This window comes from Corvus kubaryi, unplaced genomic scaffold, assembly GCF_017639235.1.
Source record: "Corvus kubaryi isolate FWS band 111438036 unplaced genomic scaffold, C.kubaryi_AGA036_p1.0 66, whole genome shotgun sequence".
Classification (NCBI taxonomy): domain Eukaryota; kingdom Metazoa; phylum Chordata; class Aves; order Passeriformes; family Corvidae; genus Corvus; species Corvus kubaryi.
Genome location: NW_024582054.1, coordinates 2,659,730 through 2,670,696, shown reverse-complemented (window position 1 = coordinate 2,670,696; position 10,967 = coordinate 2,659,730). Strand labels below are relative to the sequence as shown.

Below are 10,967 nucleotides of genomic sequence, written 5' to 3'. Positions count from 1 at the left end.
AGGCCCAGGCAGGCAGGGCGAGCAGGGCTACAGCGTAGCGAAAGCTCGAAGCAGCAGCGGGGCAGGGCAGCCACAGCCCGGTCTCCAGCAGGGCAGGGAAAGCGGCTTTTGGGGTCCCGGCTTTGGTTCCAGCAGGAAGAAAGAACGGCCAAAAAGAAAGAAGCAGCAGCTCCTTTCTCTGCAGCTTCTCTCTCCGGACGCTCAGAGTGAACTGACCCCACACCCAGGTGTAGACAAAGGAGTAGCCAGGCCCGCCCCACTCCCCTTTTTGTCTTTCTTAAGTACAGCTATTTGTCCCCTAGCAACATGCATATGGGAGAAAATTCCTTTAACAGGAAAAAAACTAAGACTAAACTAAAACCCCAACACACATATAGAGTGCTGCATCTGTAAAAAATTGCATCTGTGAGAAATTGCATTTCTGTCCAGCAGGAAATGTCCTTACATAATCAGCTGGGGCTCTGTACTGAAAAAGGACAGCTTGAGCCTTACTGAGCTATGCAGTCTTATGCAGCTGTACTGCCCCAAAACAATCCTTGTTTAGTGTCTGACACTTTACCAAGTCTCTCAATCATGTTAATTTTTTTTTTTTTTTTTTTTTATTCCTAGTCATAACAAGATTTGGATTTAAAGAAGGGTTGGTTAAATGAGTTTTCTTGCCTTTGTAATCCACTATCAGGCCTGTGGTGAAATCAATATCTCTCAGATTTGAGCTCCAGGATTACTGAAGTATCTTTTCCATCCATATTATCCATCTATTCAACTGTCATAGGTTAGCAAGCATAGTCCCGGAAGGGACGTCCTTGCTAAGGGGTGCTTACAGTTTCCTCTGGGAACTGATAGAACCTATCAGCTGGCCAGTTTGAATATGGACAATTCTCTAAGCCACTTAAAGTTGTGATCACCTCTGTGATCCACATTTAAGAATAGGCAAACTCCCCCTCCAAGCTCTCTCTCGTTTCCGGCGCTGGGACAGGTGGCTGCAGGGCCCGAGCAGGGCCCAGTGGGCCCGGCCAGGCCCTGCTTGGGCCAGGCCGGGCCGGGCCACGGCCATCCTGAAGCCATGGACCTGTTCCAGCCATGGAACCCCCCCCACTGCCTTGCCATGGGCAGCCAGAGCGGCTTGGCTCTCCCCCCTCTCCACTGCGATAAGAAACATTCAACATTCCAGCTGCAAAGCTGCAAGGCCGAGGTGAGAGTAACCCTTTTATTGCTGTGAAGAGCTGAAAACCTGAGGGAAGAGAGAGAGGAGATGCTTAAAGCTGAAATTCTGTTGTGAAGCTATGATATATCAGAGTATCCTGTTGTAATTTCATGAAGATATGGGGGGTGGAGTGTTCAATTCGTGAGCAAAAGCACCTGCGCTGAGATAGGCAGATGCTGACGCAGCTGTAATTTCATGAGAAGTTTGGACAGGGAGAGATGAACCAGATGAGGACTTTTGCTCCGAACGGGAAAGGAGAAAACCTCAGTCCGTAGAGATGCTCCCAGAGATAGTCCTAAAGATGAAGATGATGAAGACCCTTTGCTCCCAGGGAAGGAGAAGGGCCTCTGTTTTTGTTTCTGAACGGCTCAACCTTAAAATTGTACCCCAAAAAACTTCAAGAGTGGACCCTCGAAGGCAGTTGCGGGAAAAGCTGCAAGTCGGGGGAAAGGACTCACACGCAGGCAGAGAGACTCCTCTTCCTAAATGGACTGAACGATATTTGGAAGTGGGCGGCTGTCTCGTTGTGATAATGTTTTCATAGCATGAGCAAGAAGAGACTTCTCTTTCTAAATGGACTGAACAAGGTTATTATGGAAGTGATAAACAGACTGAACATCTTAAGGGTTGTCTTTTCACATCGTCAGTGGGAGAAGGGAGGAAGGTGGGGGGAGGAGGAGAGTTCTGAAGGTGGTATAATTTTTTTTCCTTCTTCTTTTAGGTCTGTTAATAAACTTCTTTATATTCTTCCAAGTTTGGTGCCTGTTTTGCATTTCTCCTAACTCTTATCTCACAGCAGATAAACAGTAATGAGTATTTTGGACCAAACCACTACATCAACTCACTGTTGTTGTTCCTTCCTAAAAAGGAAAGGTGCATGGAGAGGAACATTATATGGCTAATGACTTACTAGCCTTTGAGATGAAACCTTGGACTCTATTCTAGCCAGAATAATTGATCGTTTCAAACTGATTCTCAGGTGAGTATCAAGAATACAGAAGCAGTAGCCTGACTTTTTGTATTGCTCATGGGTTTTCGACTTTCTCATCCATACTGGCTTTTATGGCAGATCAAATGTCTCCTTTGTCTTTGAACATTTATAAAAGTGGACATGGGAAGCTGCATTCATCCCATATTTCTCTTTCTATGTGAATTTCATTTCTTAAATGTATATGTTTATCTGTTTCATAGTCCTCTTTAATCAGATTTATTCAGCACAATTTACAAAATCTCCAAAGCCTCCCAGCACAGAATAAGCAATCTTGCTAATAAGGTCAAGCATTGCTTATTCTTCTAACTGCTCTGCATTTTTTAGTACTGGTATTTCTAAGCCTAGAACTGTGATGAAAACAGTCAAATAATTGTACAACTTCATGAAGGAAGGAAAGAAACAGCCTAATGAGAGATTTATCTAGGCTGATCCTCATAAGCAAACCATACTTACTTGAAAACCAATGCGTTAAGAATTAAATGAAGTGTGGATACTGCAGTCATTGGGTAGTTAGTTGACAGGACATGCAATCAGAGAAGCAAATAGAGGCATGGTCAATGAATAATTTAAAAAATCTTTATTAATACAGATTTTTTCATTTTGGAGGAAAATAGTCCATTTTGTTTCTATTCAGTCTCCTCAACACCAGGAAATCTTTATTTCCTGAGCTGCCAGGACACTCCTGCTCAGGGCTAAGAAATTATTGTGACAGGTGTGCACAGACAAGTAGGTCCATAAGGACTGCTCATCTGACTCTCCTCAGGGCAGTATTGTTAATGTAAGCTGTGCATGACAGCTTATGGGGAAAGAAATACCTTTCAAACAGTCTATCAGTGCAATAACAGTGTGCTGTGGGAACCACTAAATAAATTTTCTGCAGTGAAATCCTCAGTGAGCTTCGATTAAATAGGGATAGTACATGTCCACATTTGAAACCTTACTTACATTGACAATGTCAGGTGGACCCACTAAATGAGTTCAAAAGTCTTTCATACATCAAGGTCCATTAGAATTTCTCTTCTCTTTGCAGGATGAAGCAATGATGTTTCCTCATTCAAAGTTAATTTAAGCTCTCAGTATACACACAGCTATACTGATACCACACAATGCTGGCCACCTTCCATCACTGCAGTGTCCTGAGAGATGAGGCCTAGCCTGGAAAGCTGTCTGGGTGGGGAACAGAACCATTTTTGCAACAAAATTAGAAAGATGAGAACCTCACATGTGAACTGCAGGGCTGGTGCTACTGAGATCACACACAGATGGTAAGTCTGTGACCACACTGCCTGGGACTTTGTGCTCACCAGACCTCACAAATTTGTTTGTAGCAAATCTGGGAATGCATGTCCTCAGGAAAACCCAACATGCTGCATGATGAATGTTGGAGATACAGCAAGAAGTGTTCCTCTTTCATAGTTTTTCTTCCTTTTTCTTGTAAGGCTTCTTGTAAGAAAATCACCCATCTATGTGGTAAATGAGCTTAATGATCTCCATGCAGCTTTTACTCAAATGGTTTCACTTGAGCACTTCTTTAGATACGAGAATCCCTGTGCTCAGAAATGGATCTGTCTCTAGGATGAAGTGAGCCATCTGCTTAGCTGTGCACTGCAGCACCCTCAGCATATTAGGAGAGAGAGAGAAAAGCAAGCAGAATAACTACATCCCACTAAAAAAGCAAGTACAAATGCATTTACACTGAAATTTGACCCAGGCCCTGCAGTTTACCCTTCAAACAGCACAGGCATGTTAAAGGTCAGGACCATAAAACACCTTCATCTCACCTCTCTTCCAAAGATAGCACAGCTAACTGAGCTGCAGGGCCTGCCAGTCTGCCGACAGAGTGGCTAAGTGCTCTCTTAGGGGACAGTACCATTTACTGTATCATCAGCCACACTTCCTGAAATAGCCTGTTTCTCCTCAGAGGCCACTCTGATCACCATCAACAACTTGCAGGGACTTTTGAGACCAGACAGGAAAACAGCACAAACCCTCCCTTTGACATCAGCCCAGTTAGGTCTGTCTAGCACAGCCAGAGCCTTCCCAGAGGCCAGGGTTTGGTACCCCTCAGGCATGACAAAGTTAGTAGGCATTGAACCTTTACCTTAGCGAAGATTGTCCCATGACATAAGACAATGAAAATGGATGGAATATGCAAGATAATTCATGTAAGCCCTGGTTTTCAAAGACATTGCCCAACCAGGAACTTTCCAAACAACTCTGCTTGTTGCACACTGCCAGACCAGATATTAAAAAGGCAGACACTTCTCTAGCAGGTCTGCTTGCTTTGTAAAATTACTGCTCATAATTTTCTCTTGCAGTTCAGCTGAAGTTGGGAATATCTCACACAAAGCAAGCAATTAGAAGCACAAGAATTTCCATTTGCTCCCATGTGTCATGTTTAATCTCAGAAGCAAAGACTAAGCCACAAAACTGAGAGAGAGATAGTTTTTCAAGCTTAGAGGTAGTTAGATGCACTTTTGATGTGTGCCTATATGATACCATGGAAGAAATTTAGCTGTACGAGTTACAGCTGTATGTGTGGGTTGAACCCAAGGGTGCTGGTGTGAGCTCTTTAGGTAATGGGCAAGTAATGATAAATATGCACTTACCCTGGAGTGCAGTTGCAATCACTGCTTGATCCTGAAGGTGTAAGCATGGTGTAAAGACTAGGCAACAGTCCTAATGTGGACACACAAACTGAGCAGGCTTTACTGCTCGTGACCATTGGATGGCGTTTCTCTTCAGAGTACCAGCAATTCAAAGTTCATGGGGAGTCAGTGCATTTCAGGATTCTTTTTGTATTGTTCAGAAATTCAGTTTCCAGTTACACTCACATACTGTCTCATTAGAGTTAAACCCAAGTGACTTATTCTGCACTCCTGTACAGATCTGAGCACCAAGTGTCACCTGGTCACTCTTGGAGTTAAAGTGATCTTTACTAACATTGAACTCCTTGCCATTTACCTGGGCAGAAGGAGGATGCCAGACACGAGCAGACCTGCAATAACTGCTTCTATGCAGTCTCTTATTCCCCACTAATGCTGAACAATATGCAGTCTTTCAGCATTACGGGAATGAGTGCCTTCACCTTCATGGAGGGTTGGAATAGGCACCCTGCCAGTCTGGTGGAACATCTGATGCGCAGTAACTCAAGCCCATAATGCTGTGGTATAGCATTAGGCAGTTCTGTAGGTCTCCCTGGGGCAGTAGCAACTGACAGTGGAGCGAGGGTCTGCTTCCTTAGGGTCTCAGAAAAAGCATTGTTCTCAAGTCAGATCTAGGTCACTGCTAACTCAAAAACCTCACACCATTCTCCTTTGCCTGGCATAGATGTGCCTTCAGAATTAGGACAGCTTTGGATGCTGGAAGATAAGATAGAAGAAAAATGAGGGCTGGAAGATATAGGAGAGCCTATTTTGTGGTTCCCAATATCCGTCTGATAAGCAAGATGTGGGTGTGATTTTTTCCAGATCTGCTCTTTTCATGCACAACAGAGGAATCAACTTTGCTGCTCTTTAGTCCAGCCTGAGTAAAGTGCAAGAGCTACCCAGAACAATGGCATTCGCTTGAGAGATTATAGCTGCCAACAGCTGATTTTAAAAGGTTAAAAGTGTTTTTCAAACTTTTTTTGGCAGCATTCCCTTCCAGTGCAACTGTTCTGCAAATCAGAGTACTCATTTTTAATTAAAGTGCAAAAAGAAACACTGGGAATGCTGCTAAATTGTTTTGATGTGACCTGTCCTGAGTTCATGGGTAAGCCTCTTAGTTAGCAATTTGTTACCGCACATATGAAAAAGAAAGAAAGAATCCAGAATGCTAAAACCAGAATTTGGAAGAGTTGTTTTAATTCTGAACAGCTGCTCTGTTTAACCATCCACCTCTTAGTATTGTCAGCAGGCATTTTTTGTGACAAAGATGCTGCTCATATATGCACACAAGCAATGGCTTGTCACAGAGACTCTCTTATTTGCCTGCAAACATTTCTGTGGGCTATTCTTCCTTGATTGTGTATTATTCCTGGGAGATTTACTGTAGTCCTGATTAACCATTCTCAACTAGGCAGTCAGCAGGCATCAAACAGCCTGCAGGATCAACTGACCCATCACAGAATGCAGACTGTGGAAGAAGACATGCACAATACTCTCCAAGCGTGTTGCATTTGATGGACACTTGTAAACAAAGGATCTTGTGTTCTAAAAAAGGAATTTTTGACTGCAACAAATGAGATGGAGAGATCAAAGAAATTTGTACCAAGGTTGCACCTTCTGTTAAATGTGATTTTATTTCCCTTTCCTCTCTTCCTTGGATATAACTACATAAGGCAATCTCCCCAACAAAGGATTTCAGAGGCTTCTCTGATTTTGTTCTCCTGGCCTTTCAAAAGTTCTTTCTCTTCTTTTCCCTGTATATGGACATAAATGGCTATGCTGCAGAGCTTTACATACAGTTTGGAAATAAATAATGGATGATTGACTAAGCTGGTGACAGACTGTAGCAGCAGCAGCTGTGTATGCTGGAAGCTTGCTGCTGTTTGGGAATTCTGCAGCTGAATGGAGGCAATGAGGGATCTCTTCTCCTGTTCACAAGGGATTGACACTGTTTTCATCACAACTGGAAATAGGTGAGGCTTTGGCATGAAGGATTTGATGAAACAACTCTCACATGGTCAACAGTCCCATCAACATGAATGAATGCACAAGAACTGGACTGAGGCCTTACATGCTATACTGCTTTCCAAATTGGTATCTGGTTTTCAATATAGATAGACTTGCTTCCTCATAGCGGCCTTTAGAGTTCCAATTTATAAAAAGCTCACCTAACAGCAAAAATGCTACAGTGGATTCACTTCCATCTAGAAGAATCATAGAATGGTTTGGGTTGGAAGGAACTTTAAAGATCATCTTGTTCAAACCTACCTGCCATGGGCAGGGACACCTTTTGCTAGCCCAAGTTGCTCAAAGTCCCATCCAGTCTGGCCTTGAACACTCCTAGGGATGTGTTCTCTAGAAGCTTCTCTGGGCAACCTGTTCTAGTGCCTCACCCCCCTCATCATAGACACATCACCGTCATCATAGACAAATGTCTTCTTTATGTCCAATAAATCTACCCTCTTTCAGTTTAAAGCCATTCCCCCTTGTCATAACTACCTGCCCTTGTTAAAAGCCCCTCTCCAACTCTCCTGTAGCTCCCTTTATGTACTGAAAGGCTGCAATAAGGTCACCCCAAGCCTTCTTTTCTCCAGGCTGAACAACCCCAACTCTCTCAGCCTATCTTCATAGGAAAGATTCTCCAGACCTTCAGTGCCCCACTAGAGCCCAACTGCCCAGCCTCCTCAATTGTCTCAGGAGCCTTTCTAGTTTCCTTACAGCACTATCCTGAAATGCAGGGAATCTGTTCCATATGCCTGTAAATTAATCATCTTATGTGCAGGCAGAAACAATTGCACCTGGAGGAAGGCTAGGACAGCTCACAGATATGTGAGATCCAGTATTTTTCTCAATATTTACCATTTCCCCTAAGAACATACCTTCCAACCATGAACAGGACTCCACAAAGACAATTTTCTTCAGGTAACCTGTGAACAGGAAATTATGGTTTAGTGAGTCACAGATCCTAAAATATCCTATGAAGCATGTGACCTCTGCATAATACTACTATTAATAATAATTAAACAATGCAAGTGTATGCTTTTGGAACATGCTAAGGAAAGCTCAGTGTGGAGGAGGAGAGACAGGCACACTCAGGCAGTTTTAGACACTCACAGCACCTGGGGGCATCCAGACAGACAGGCACACCCCACCTATTACAGAATGGGATAGATAAGCATGTTCTGCTTCTATGGACAGAAAACCCCTCACCGTTGGACAAAAGACAGGCATGACAGCTAATACTGACCAATATCATGACCTCCTCTCAGGGCACACAGGTAATGACTGCAAACTGGCTTAATTTTATCTGAATGTAGCTATGCTTTATTTCACAGTTCAGTGCATCAATAAAATATATAAACTTTTTCTGATTCTTTCAGATTCCTGTCATGTTTACAAGCTGGATATCAGTAGAGGTATTGACCACTGGCAAGCCTGTATGAGAAGACTAGTGGGCCCAAGGCAGCTGAAATCTTGACCTGAACATCACGTCATATGTTAAATGAAATGTGAGGTGTCTCTCAAGCACAAATCTTGTCTGACTCGGAAAGGTGACAGCTTCTCATGTTTTCCTCCAAGCACCACACTCCTCTTGAAAAACAAACAAACAAACAAACAAACAGTCCCTTATGCTGTGGTCAATGTGGTGACCCTGTGACTGGTGTGATGTTTCCTAAATATTTTAGTAAAGCCAACACTACTTAACTCCTCTCCAGGAAGAAGGATCTGGTGGACTAAATTGACCTTTGCCAGTCATCCTGCACATCTTATGGCAGCTTTGAATTCTCTGGCTGAGAGATCCAGCTCTCAGCTGAGGGATACTGCTTGCTGTCAACAAAGAGTCTAAGTTGGCCAATAAGCAGCAATCATTCAGACATTTCTGTTATGGTCTGCTTTGGGACTTACATGGTTGTGGCATTCATCTTCATAGGCACCAGCAATGTCAGGAAGAGAGTTTGGATATTTCTGGAAGAACTACAAGGGAGAAAACTTATTTAGGTGCTTAGGCAACTTTTGGGACTAAGCTACAGTTTGGTATATTCAGGATAGTTCATAATGCAAGGATCACCCAGCTTTGTCACTATCTTGTGACCATTTCTGACCACATCTGCACCCATAATACCAGTGGCCACTGCCAAACTCTTCTGTAAAAAAACTTACACTTTTCATAGCTTGTTTCAGAGTACCACTGTTGATCAGTAACCAAAAGAAGAAATCTCAAAGATTCCTTAAGCAGGGGGGGTGGGAGAGGAGAAAAAGTCACTTATGTCTCAGTGCCCCCTATGCCATGTAAGTCCATGGGCTCAGGCAAACTCTGAAAAACAGAAGCAACTATTCCCAGTGTCATTTTGCTACATCACCCTCCAAGAAAACAGTCCCTTCTTCGATTGCTTCTGCAGCTGCTCAGATCTGAGCAATTAATCCTCTGTGGCAATCTCCTTTCTTCTGGCAAAGTCAGCGTTCCAGCACAAGAGATATACGTTGTCTTTGTGAATTCTCCCAAGCAGCAATCAATAATGGTACAATGAAACCTCTGAAATTACTTAAACCTACTTTGTGCAATATGACTAGCAGACAGATTAAAAAAACATCCCAACAGGAATTTTCCTTCCTTAATATTTAGGTTCCACACATCAGTTCCACTCTAGCTACTGTGACTAATATCCACCACCGCCACACCCGCCCCCCAGGATTTCCTGATTTTAGATCACATATACTTTGAGCAAGACTTGTAAGTAATTTATCTCACTCTTGGTTTGAGGTACCTGAAAACGCTGAGCATCCATTTTCATAAAGTAAGATTTCTTGAGGATGTATCTAGTAGGGCACCTGGAAATGAAAGCACTTGAAATCATGTAATCACTGCTGAATATCTTAGCTATAATTTCTCTTGTGAAAGCATTTTCAAAATTGTACTTCTATCACACCAAGTATGCTGCTATTTGCTTCTCCTTGTGGCTCAGGCTTTTGGATTCAAGCGAGTAGATGTGTGTCTGTCCCACACTGTGACCACAACCTCAATAGGGTCCAGAAACAGCAGCAGGGACTGACACTACCAATGCATAAAGCCCAATTATCCAGGCACCAGTCCCAGACATGCATTAATACCTTTACATGGAGCTATGCCACATGGCTATCCAAGTTTGCCCTGCACTGCAACACCCCATGCCATCGCAGCAGGCTGTCCATATGCAAAGAGAAACTCAAGTCTCCATTTTAAAATGTCCTCATGGTTGCAGAGAGAAGCTTGAACACATTGCACCAGTTGCAGCCTTACCATGTAAGAGTTGCATGGGTAATGAAAAGATGCATCCCAATATATTATTGAGAAAAAAAATCTCACTGTGTTTTTTTCATCCACCCTCTAGTTTTTAAGCATGAGGCAAGACCTACAAAATATCTCGGCACAACAATGCATCCAAAATACATTCAGCTGTTCTAATATTCAATGTGGACATGGTGTTAGGCCTAACAAAACAATGCCTGGTGCTGTGCACAGTTTTTCTGCTGTTTTTCTGCAGGAGGAGAGTCACTCCCCACTGATACCCCCCAAACCAGGACATGTTCCAGGCATCAGTGAGCATTGACCCATTTTTCAGCCTCTCATGGGAAAGTCTGTTTCAGGAAAATCAAAGCCCCTGACTGGCTGGTACCAGCACAGTTACTGGGCCTTGGCTTCTGCTGCCCTGATGCAGAGGACACAGGAGACTTCACGGTCTGGCATTTGTTTGCCCAGTGATATGGAGTACACACACCAGAACACTTCGAGGGACCATGAACAGGTGTTAATCCTGGATAGCCACTGGTGGGATCTGGGAGAGGGGATGGAGCCGGGAAACTAGGGTGAAGAGGGTAATGGAGGAGGTGGGATCCCAACCCACAGAAAGGGAGGTGAGACCCTCAGGTACGGGAGGGCAAGGCACAGGAGAGCAGAAGGGACCCGGCTGTGGGGCCTGGAGGGAGCCCAGCGAGGGAGAGCAGGACGGTGGGCGGGGGGTCTATAGGGTCGGCCAGTCCGGAGAGCTGAGGGTCCGGGCATAGGCTCGCCCCTTGCCGGGCCAGCGCGGAGAGCGGGGAGCAGAGTCGGCCCATCCCCACGCCCGGGGCTCGCCCCCGCCGCCCC

At 44.1% G+C, this 10,967-nt stretch overlaps 1 protein-coding gene across 1 annotated transcript in view; it reads left to right on the top strand.

Moving 5' to 3' along the window:
* TTC9 (tetratricopeptide repeat domain 9) overlaps positions 1-10,967 on the top strand; it is a 47,430-nt gene that overhangs the window by 7,243 nt on the left and 29,220 nt on the right. The gene's annotated exons all lie outside the window — the stretch shown is intronic.